Below are 11791 nucleotides of genomic sequence, written 5' to 3'. Positions count from 1 at the left end.
GAGAATCTACTTTTGGAATTTAAGTAAACAAACGCCAGAGAAGTGTCATCACCAGCATGATCTATGAATAGTTGACAAATATGAGAGAGTAGGTTTCCAGTGGATGATAGGCAGGTTTATTAGTATGCAGATTCTACTCTGGGAATCCTCACTAGAAGACACTTCAAACTCATGATGCCAAACTTGCTTCTAACTGATAAATTATCACGATACAAAATTAGATGGCAGGTAACACCTTCAGTTTGACTTGGGTAAATCCAAGAATAAAGTAACCCAGACTGTTAAATTTACATTTAGAAAGGTAAAAGATTTTAAGTAAAAATATATTAGTTTGAAAACACAGACTGGTTTTGTAGACTATGATTTTCTTTTTCTTTTACATTGCCAAAAGGCACATGTACTCGCCAGACAGAGACAGAGACAGAATCACCCAATGGGGCAGGATCGCTCTGCAATCTCTTGTCCATTTTTCCACTCTGTTGAGATTTGGGGCACACACACACACGGAGTGTTTTTCAAGTTCAATCTGAGGTGAATGTAGAATCCAACTCTAGGCCATGGTGCTAGCCCTAGACTATGACTTTTTAACCTATCACTTAACAAATACTTATTTATGCTGGTTAGGCATGTAAGAGTTTTCTGAGTTCCAGAAACATACTCTTCAAAACATACTTAAAGGCTCAAACTGAGTTCTTGCTTAACAGACCCATGATATATTTTAATGACCCAGTAAGAGGTATGATCCACAATCTCCTTCATTCCCACATGGTTTATGAGACTAGCCCAAATCTCACTATATCCCATTTACCCTAAAATTCTACTTTCATATATATTATCAGTCAGCCGGATAATCTCTCAAAACTAGAAGAAGAAAACAGACCGTCCCATTTCCTATAGCTCTTTAAGGTAGACTAAAGGTAAAGCTATACACTTAGAACGGATCATTTAATTCCTTACCTTCAAAATATACTCTTTTAAACCTAGACCTGGATGATTAAAGTGCAGAATCAGCAAACACATCCGGAATTGTAAGACAAATTTACATTAATGGGTTTTATTAGGTTATCTGAGAGCCACAGATTTCATATGCTCTAATCAGCCCAGGAAATGCATAAGAACCAACAATGCCAAGAACAAGATGAAGTTCAGTTATCTGGATCATTGATATCTTTGGAAACAGCTTAATTTCAGGTGGAAAATCTTCTCACTTAAAAATAAACCTTAGGCCACCAGATGGCATGGAGGTTATGGCAGTTGGATTTACATGGCCAACTTTGAGGTTTGAGTCCTGGACCCTGTGACTTAAAAAACATGTTGGCATATGTACATGTATGCCCCAAATCCCAAAGAAGTCGAAGAGAAGGGATGGGGCATGGCCATTCCCCCAGGGGGTGATTTCCTTCTTTCTCTCTTTCTCTCTCTCTCTCTGCCTCTGGTGAGCACATGTGCCCTAGAGCAAAAATTTAAAAATTAAAAAAAATTGAAAATAATAAATAAATGACTAAATCTTACCATTATTTAAGGAGAATGTAAAATAAGAATCACTCATTGGGACTAGCAGATGGCGTAATGGTTACATTGCTAGACTCCCACATAGCCAACCACGATTCAAGTCTCAGACCTGGCAGATTGAAACTCACGCCAACACATGTGCATGCGTGCCCAAGATCCAAAGAGGAAAACGGAGAGAAGGTACTGCAGTGTGGCCATTCTCCCTAGGTGTGGTTTCTCATCTTCTGTTTCTCTCTCTGTAGTGTATGCACATGCCCTACAGCAAAAATCTCTCTTTAAAAAAATAATAAATGAAGAAGTAAATAAAACATGATGGGTGCACATGCACACATCCCCAAAATCCTGATGGGAAGGAGAAATGGAGGAGAAGGGACTGCACCATGACCATGCTTCTTCTCTCTCTCTCTCTTTGGCAAGCACACAGACCCTCTAGGGGGAAAACATTACAATGAATGGAATATAGCCCCAAAACATTAAATACCCTTTTATTCTTTCAAGAATCAGATAAGATACTGATAGTGTCTAAGATCAGAATACCTAGGAACAAAAGCTGAGGCTAGACGTCTCTGCAATGCTTTCTTGAGGGGTATGGTCCCAGGGCAGTAGGGCTAGAGAACAGAGCAATGAGGCACAGGAGGAGGGGAAGCTACCAAGAAGCAGCTGTCACCTAGGATTTCTCCAAGGACAGCGTGTGGAATCCACGTACCTCAGAACAGCTCATTGTTGAGAAAGAAAAGAAAGATTTTTCAGTTTTTCTTCTTCTTTTTCCAGTTTTTTGCTATAAGGCGTGTGCACTCACTTCCCTCATCTTCCTAATGTTTTTGCTAAATCAATACTCATTGTGCACATTTTTTAATTGACAAAATTCCTCACTAATAGTCTGACATTTGTTTCCAAATATTTATTTATTTATTTATTTTCAATTTGCTATAGGGCACATGTGCTCACCAGAGACGAGAGAGAGAGAGAGAGACAAAGTGAGAAAGCAATCTGCCAGACCTGAGACTCAAACTATAGTCGGCCATATGGAAGTCTGGCACCTTAACTACCACACCACCTGTCAGCTCCAATGTGCACATTTTATGATTACACAACTATTTTTCACAGCTGACTATACACGTTTAATGTATTTTGGTTATATTTCCCTTTTTGTATAACTTTTTTTTTTTAAGAGAGATTTTTTTGCTATAGGGTATGTGTACTCACTGGAGAGACAGAGAAAGACAGGGGGACAGAAAGCAAGAAATCACTCCCTGGGGGGATAGCCATGTTATCCATTCTCCTTTTGGGATTTTGGGCATGCATGCACATGCACCCAGTGTCAGTTTCAAGTCACCAATCCAGGACTTGAACCACAGTCAGCTATGTGAGAGTCCAGTGCCTTACCCACTATACTACCCACTGGTCCCATACACAACTTTTTTCTTGTCCCTAAAATTAACTGTCTTTTCTTCCATTGGCTTAGTTTTCTCTGTCTCTGACCTATCCCCATTCAGCAAATGTGTCACTTCCCTCTCTTAACATCCACAATCATGGGTCATTGGACTCCTGGCAATCAGTCCCCCTGAAGCCCTGTCTGCTGCTCCAGGCTCAAGGAACCACTCTCTGGACCTGCTGCTTGGCTGTCAACTTGTACCAACTTCCACCACCACTGGGAGATTGCTTTGGTCTCTTGTATTAGATGGAACCCCACTTCCTAGATCTCATGTCTTAGTTTTCCTTGATTTATACCCTTGTGTAGGAAGAAAAACAACTTATAGAGGATTTCTTTCTTCCTTTTTTTTTTTTTTTTTTTTTTTTGAGAGGTTTTTGCTATAGGGCACATGTGCTCACCAGAAAGACAGAGAGACAGAAAGTGAGAAATCACCCTTCAGGGGATATGGCCACGCTGCAATCCCTTCTCCTCCATTCTCCTCTTAGGATCTTGGGCACGCACGCACACGCACCCGGCATGAGTTTAAGTCACCAGATCTAGGACTCCAATGCAGTTGACTACATGGGAGTCCAGCAACATAGCCATTACACCAACTGCTGGTCCCGAGAGGATTTCTTAGAAAGGTTAAGGAGTCCATAAACTTTTTAAGATCAGATGTGTGAAAATGTGTTTATTTATTCTACCCATTTGGCTGGTGTAGTAAATACTGTTCTTAGTTTTTGTTTTTGTTTTGTTTTGTTTTTAATTTTTACATAGGGCATGTACTTGCCAGAAAGAGATAGAGGGGAAATGAGAAATCACTCCCAAGGAGGTAAGGCCATGCTGCAATCCCTTTTCCTCCACTCTCCTCCTGGGATTTTGGGCACACATACACACACACACCTGGGAGTGAGTTTCAAGTCACTGGATCTGGGACTCAAATCATGATCAGTTATATGGGAATCCAGCACCTTACCCTCCAAGCAACCTGGCCCAAATACTGTTTTGTTTTTGGTGTCATCGCAAATCTCTTGACCACCTTTTCTTTGGTAAATTTCCCATACCTTGAGTCTCGCTGTTTCACGGCAGCATGGACAGTGTGCTCTGCTGCAGCAGGGGCAGATGGAATGCTGCACAGCCTAAACTCTTTGAATGGCACACAATGACATGAGACTTCAGATATAAGCTCCATGAGGCTGGCTTGGCAGCACGGCGCTAACACTCAGCTCCAGCAAAGCTGGATCCACATGGATACTCCCAGGCTCAGTTTCCTGGGCAACCTGTACACCCCAGTAACCTGTATTCATGAACCTCGTCGGCTGGGAAGGCTGGTGGAGGGGATTGTGGTAGGAGACTCTATTCAGGTCCTTTTCTTTCTCGTGTGCTCTCTCTGTCTCTCACTCTCATGAGAGAAACAAATAGGCCCAGCCACCATGGCACACCAGTAATGCAAGTGCTCGCCACGCCTGGAAACCGTATGGGGACCGTAGATTCTGATCCCCGGGTCAGCCTGTAAACACACCAGCTTCAAGAGTGCCCAGAATCCTGAGAGCTGTAGGGTAAGGAAGGGGGTCACAGCATGATGAGACCCTATTGAAGGTACTTCTATCCTTCTCTCTCATGTACGGCCACATGTGCTCACTGGAAAACAATTTAGAGAAATAAACTTTAAAGCAAAAAGAAAAACATGAGAAAGCAGTTGTTTGCAGAATCCATCTCTTTAGTAAATGATGGAGACAGCAGCATCTGCTCTGGAGGGCAGGGATAGTTGCAATAGTGACCTCTCTGTCATTGCTGCCACGTGTGGAGGTGACATTTTCACCAGTGCAGCCCCTCGGTGGTCTTTCGTGTCAATCTTTGCAATGAGGCCTACAAGCTGTATTCTTGACTCACCAGAAAAGTTCATGAACAACCTAAGCAATCTGAGGTTAATATTTTTTTTTTAAATGTTTGCTCACTAGAGACAGAGAGAGATGGCTACGGAACAATCCTTTCTCTTCCATTCTCTTCTCAGGATTTTGGGCATGCATACACATGCCTGGTGTGGTTTTTCAAGCCACCAGGTCTAGGACTCAAACCACGCTGTTGGCCATGTAAGATCTAGCCACCTTAACCACCACACCATTTACTGTCTCAATAAACTTGCTCATGAAATAAATTAAATATAAATTCCTCTATTTACAATTACAAATACTAAGTGGCATAGCTAGATACAGAATTATAGATTGGAAATAATTTTCCCTCAGAATTTGCCAAGCAGTGTTCTGTGGTCTTCTGCTCATGGTTCTTTTGTTTAAGATTTATTTTTATTTTATTTTTACTCTTTTGTTTTTAATTTTCTATAGGGCACAAGTGCTTACCAGTAAGAGAAAGTAGGAAAGTGAGAAAGCAAGCTGCCAGGTCTAGTACTCGAACCACAGATGACTATGTGGAAGTCCAGTGCTTTAACAAACACCATACCACTTGCTTGCCCCTGCTCATGATGTTTCTGTTAAGAAATCTGATACCATTTTTTCCCCTAAGATTCTGGATATGACTTACTTTTCCTCTCTGAAAGTTGTGAGACATTCTTTTTTTACCTTTTTTTAAAGAATTACTTATTTATTTAATTCCATTTGTTATTTATTTTTATTTGACCAGAGAAAGACAGAGAGAGAGAAAGAAAAAGGGAGAAAGCAAGCAACCAGATCTAGAACTCAAACTGTAGTCAGCCATGTGGGAATCTAGGACTTTTTTTTTTTTAATTTTTTTTTTTTGAGAGGTTTTTGCTATAGGGCACGTGCGCTTGCCAGACAGACAGAGACAGAGAGATAGAAAGCAAGAAATCACCCCCCAGGGGGGATGGCCACGCCGCAATCCCTTCTCCTCCATTCTCCTCTCAGGATCTTGGACACACACGCACACGCGCCCGGCGTGAGTTTAAGCCACCGAGTCCGGGACTCGAACTGTGGTCGACTACGTGGGAGTCCAGCGACATAGCCATTACGCTAACTGCTGGTCCCGGGAATCTAGGACTTTTAATCACCATGCCCCCTACCTTCCCATTCTTTTTATCTATCCCTAGCACCCTGAGATTCCTGGTTAAAATGCCCAGGCGCAGTTCTTTTCGCATTCATTGAGCTGTGCATCTGACTGACTGCGTCACTCTGGGGTACTAACAGCCTGGGACCAGGATGGCCCTGTGGACACTGTGGACCTTGCAATTTGGAGACGACTGTCATTCAGTTGTGGGAAATCTTTTGCCTAAGCTTTCCTCTCAACCAGTGTCTTTGTTTTATGTCTGGGACACATTAATCAAATATTGGACTTCCTAGATTAATTCCCTCATATTCTTATTTCAACTACATTGGTCATTCCATGTCTCCTTGTCCCACTTTCTAGAGATTTCATTCACTTAATCTTCCAACCTTCTACTGAATACTTAACTTCAGCTATGCTATTTTTAATTTACATAATTCTTTTTCAAGAATAGCCTTTGTTCTCTAGGCTCTGACATCTTATCTCTGAAGATGTCAATTACAGGTTTATTTATTCTTATTTATTCCTTTCTTTTAAGTTGTCATCCATTCATTGCATTCTTTTCTGTTTCCTTTTTCTTTCCCTTCCTCTTAGTGGATTATTTTTGGTTTTGTTTCTCTGTTTCTTTTTCATTTGTTTTTGTATCTCCTTTGTTCTAGAGAAGATGTAAATGACTCATGACCCACAGCACTGCTATTTCAGAGGGAGGCATTAACAAGCTGAATGGAATCTGTGTGCAGGGGCGGGACTTCTTGATTCAGGTCTAAATGACCTGACATAGCTGTTTTGTGAATATCCCAAATGAGAGTTTTTTTTTAGTCTGTTTTCTTGGTCTTAGCTATTTCCCCAACAAGAAATCTGCCTAGGACCAGAGGAAGCAGAGACGTGTAAGCTGGTAGTCCTCATTCTCAGGCCAAGAGCAGAGGGGCTGAGCAGGGAGCCTCACCTTCCAACATGTGGATTTCTCACTGATGCCGCTCAGTACAGCAGTCCATCCTTGGCTCTGCTCCTGGAGAACTTGAAGTCAGCCTCTTTGGTTCTGCCAGGATAGGGAAGCCATTGTCACCCAGGTTGAAGTGAAGGGATCCAAAGGTTTCACTAGGTCTCCAAATCCAGACTTTGTTTAAAAGAGATTTTTGCTATAGGGTGCATGTGCTTGCCAGAGAGACATAAAGTGAGAAATCGCCCCCATGGGGGATGGCCATGCTGCAATCCCTTCTCAATTCTCCTCTTGGGATTTTGGGCATACACACACATCTCGCATGAGTTTTAAGCCACTGGGTCTGGAACTTGAACCATGGTCAGCCTCATGGGAGTCCAGTACCTTAACCACTATGCAACCTGCTGGCCTCTCCAAATCCAAATTTAACCCCACCTGTCGTCACGATCAGAAAGAGTCAAGTGCCTCCAATTCTTTGCTCTCTGGAGTTCTGCAGAGTGGAACTTCATCAAGTTTTTAGCTCACTGACCGAAGTCATTCACCATGCCTCTTAACAGTTTCCACACTTCATTTTATTACTGTAATCTCCTTTTTCCATTTCCTTTGATATTATGGGGTTATCACTTTTCTATCATTTTGAGGGAAGTATTTTGGGAGAGAGAGATATTTTATGCCTGAAGATAGAGTATAAATTTCCTTTTGTAAGGGGACTTCACATTTAAGAAAGGAAGTCTCCACTTGGAAGTGTCTCCCTCTCTGCACCAGGAAGAAGCCAGAAGAGATTCATTAATGGAGACAGTACAGACTTACTCTGCATATTGCTCGTCTTACTTTTCCTGATCACCTTCCCATATCTTGCTTCCCCTGCCCAGGGGCTCCTTTTCCTTTGTTAGTATGCAAGTCTGAATTCTAGACTCCCCCTTGAGGACTCAGGGTACTCCCATGCATTAAATGCGTAATGCACATGTTAATAAACTATAGTTTCTTTTTCTTTTCAGATTTTTAAAAAAATCATAAAAGGGCCAGTAGGTGGCATGGTGGTTAAAACACTGGACTCTCACATGGCTGACTACTGTTCGAGCCCTGGACCTAGCAGCTTGCTTTCTCACTTTCCTGCTCTCTCTCTAATGAATTAGAAATAATAAATAAATTAATTAATTCTTTTTCAAAATTCCTAATAGGGGCCAGCAGGTGGTATACTGGTTGAGGTACTGGATTCCTGTATGGTCAACCATAATTCAAGTCCCAGAACTGGTGACTTGCTTTGTCACTCTCTCTGGTCAAGTTAAAAATAAATAAATAAATTATTATTTAAAAAATATTTATATATAAAAGAGCAAGTGAATTTGCATGAGAAGGGGAAGGTGTACCCTCCACTGAACCCACCACATTGTGGTCACCTTGGTCCACTCCTCCCGCTAGCCAGGATTCCAGGGACAGGTGGATGTGCACAAGGTGTTCCCAAGTTGACCGGGCCAGAGTCTCAAACTTCCATGGGCATGAAGCTTCCAGTTTTGTAGTCCAGCACATCACCAACTGTGCCACAGAGGATGGGTCTGTCTTTTTCTTGTTAATTTGTATTTTGTTACAGAGACTCAGCTGAGAAGCTAGGAGGATATAAAGAAGAAAGATTTTTCTTCTCTTATAGCAACAAGTTGAAGCATCTCTTATAGTAGCAAATCTGTTAGAATGATGGTAACAAATTGATTTGTTATAAAACAATAATTACAGAGCCAGCCAGGCGACATGGTGGTTAAGGCAGCTGAATCCCACCTAGCCAACTGTGTGGCTGAGTCCAGACCCAGCAGCTTGAAAAACACACTGGGGCTGTGTGTACATGCTCCAAATCCCAAGAAGAGAATGGAGAAGTGACTGTGGCATGGTTATCCCTCAGATGGGTGCTTTCTAACTCCCCACTCTCTCTCCTGCGAGCACATATATTTGCACCCTCTAGCAAATTTTTACTATAATAATAAAAGCATTAAATACTTAAAATCTTTTTAGAAATAATAAAAAATAATTAGAGTCAGATCCCACATGACCAGCTGAGGTCTGAGTCCCAGTTCCAGTGGCTTGAAAAACACATGGGACACACGTGTCTGCCCACGCATGCATGCCTCAAATCCTGACGGAAGAGAAATGGAGGAAAAAGGATTATGAGACGACTATATTTCATGGGGGGAGGGGGGGAAGTGATCTCTGTCTCTCTGTCTCTCTCTCTCATGCGTACAAATGCCCTCTGGGGAAAAAAATAAAAAGAAGAAAGAAAGAGAGAGAGAGGGAGAGGGAGAGGGAGAGGGAGAGGGAGAGGAGAGGAGAGGAGAGGATCCAATTACAGAAGAAGGGCTTCTCAACTCTGCAAAGAACCACAGTAAAGGCCGTGTAGACCACATGGTCTAACACACACAAGGCAGATACTGGCATGAAGTGCCACTTCCTTCTTCTGTTCCCATGGATTAGGACCCTGCTAGCAAGCCTGCACATGACTCTTTCTCAGCACAGGGTCCTGGCAGCCACCACCGTCAGCTGGGGAAACCCTTACACTGAAACCTAAAACTTCCTGGTCAAATAGAAACAGGCCTGAGTGCTAGGCCCAACACTACCAACAGCGAAAAACACTTGCCTCCTCTCTGTTTCCATGTCAGCTCCAATAAAACAGAGGTACCTTCTTCCAGGAACCCCCAGCCCAGCAGGCATGGCAGACATCTTCTGACTGATTCATGTCCTGAACTTGAAGAAAATTAGAATCTCGATCCCAAATTCTGTCCAAAAGACAGCAAAACAGTACAGCCGTATTCACTGGTATATGATTAGTTTCTTTCTCAGTACAATACAATGAGATTCAAATATGAAATTAAAAAGTGATCATGGGGATGGGGCAAATAACTCCCTTTTTTTTTTTTTTCCTTCTTTCACAAAAGGTAGTGAGAAAAAATGAGCTTTGTCAATCTGGAGCATAATATTATTTTCTCTCTCTCTCTCTCTCTCTCTCTTTTTTTGAGAGTTTTTTGCTATAGGGCACGTGTGCTCTCCAGAAAGACAGAGAGAGACAGAGAGACAGAAAGCGAGAAATCACCCCCTCAAAGGGGGATGGCCACGTCACAATCCCTTCTCCTCCATTCTCCTCTCAGGATCTTGGGCACGCACGCACACATGCCTGGCGTGAGTTTAAGCCACTGGGTCTGGGACTCGAATCACGGTCAGCTACATGGGAGTCCAGTGACATAGCCATTATGCCAACTGCTGGTCCCAATCTAGAGCATTTTAAATGGTGCCTCCCAAATGTAACATCGAATTTTATGGATGAGACATTATACCAAAGATGAGGTCATGAAAGCAGAATATTAGATTAAAGGAAAGATACCCATATTTTAAGCACATATTCCAAAGATAATCAAAATTTCACTTAAAAATCATCAAACCATAAAAAACAGGAGGGGGGGTCAATTCTAAACATTATTTTGATATTTTTTAGGCAATTTGGCTATCAACAGGTATCAACTAAAGGAAAATATGAACAAATGTCAAGATGGAAATTAGTCAACATTCACTGTCTTCAAAAGCACTTACATTGTTTAAGTTTTGTAATAAAATTTTGTTGTTAAAATGTTTAATTGTTTTGCTAGAAAGTGCTTGTGCTTGTCAGAGAGAGAAAGAGGAGAAAACAGCCCCCAGTGAGGTACAGTCAAGCTGCAGTCCCTTCTCCATTTCTCCATCCTGTTAAGATTCTGGGCATGCAGGTATAGGTACCTGGGATGTTTTTCATGCTTCAGGGTCTGGTACTCAGACCATAGTCAGCCACGTGGGAGCTGCCTTACCTTAACCAACAGATTACCGACAGGTCCGAAATGTTATTTATTTATTTATTTATTTTTGGGAGAGGTTTTTGCTATAGGGTGCATACTCTCTCCGGAAAGAGAGAGACAGAGAGACAGAAAGCGAGAAATCACCCCCCAGGGGGGATGGCCATATTGCAATCCCTTCTCCTCCATTCTCCTCTCAGGATCCTGGGCACACATGCACACACGCCCGGCGTGAGTTTAAGCCACCAGGTCCGGGACTCAAACTGTGGTCAACCACATGAGAATCCAGCAACATAGCCATTACACCAACGGCTGGTCCCAAAATGTTTTAATTTTTATAATGTAAAAATACTAAAATATTTGCATTAATAAAGAAAACAGAAATCTATTAATAATAATGATGCAGTGTAATATCAGTCTAATAATCAGCCTTAGTCTATTCTGTATTGCTATAACAGAGTATCAGAGAATGTGCAATTCACAAAGAAAGAAAACACTCAGCTGGCCATATAACACAGTGGGTTAGCCCTGCCCATAAGAAGACAGATCCCACATGGCCAACTGCAATTTGAGACCTGGCTCTGAAGGCTTGAAAATCATGTCAGGCAAGTATGCGTGCATGCCGCAGAATCTGATGGGATAGAGACAGAGGAACAATGGATCTGGCACAACCATGTTCCATTGGGGAATGCTCACTCTCGCTCCCTTGCTCGCTCACTCTCTCTCTCTCTGCCTCTGGCAATTTAAAAAAGGAGAGAGAGAAAGAGAGAGAGAGACCAGCAGGTGGCATAATGGTTATATCACTGGACTTCCATATAATTGACCATGGTTCAAGTCCCAGACACAGAGACTTAAAATTCATGCTGGGTGTGTGTGCATGTGTGCCCAAAATCAGGAGAGGAGAATAGAGGAGAAGGGATTGCAGTGTGGCCATCTCTCATGAGGGGTGATTTCTCACTTTCTGTTGCTCTGATGAACACACATGCCCTATAGCAAATATTTCTTAAAAAAAAAAAAAAAAAAAAAGAAAGAAAAAGTTATTTCTCATAGTTCTGGAGGCTGGAGGCTGGGAGGTCCAATATCAAGGTCCCAGAGCCTGCTGAA

The sequence above is a fragment of the Tupaia chinensis genome, unplaced genomic scaffold (genome assembly GCF_000334495.1).
Source record: "Tupaia chinensis unplaced genomic scaffold, TupChi_1.0 Scaffold000001_1, whole genome shotgun sequence".
Taxonomy (NCBI): Eukaryota; Metazoa; Chordata; class Mammalia; order Scandentia; family Tupaiidae; genus Tupaia; species Tupaia belangeri.
This window is presented reverse-complemented; position numbering follows the sequence as displayed.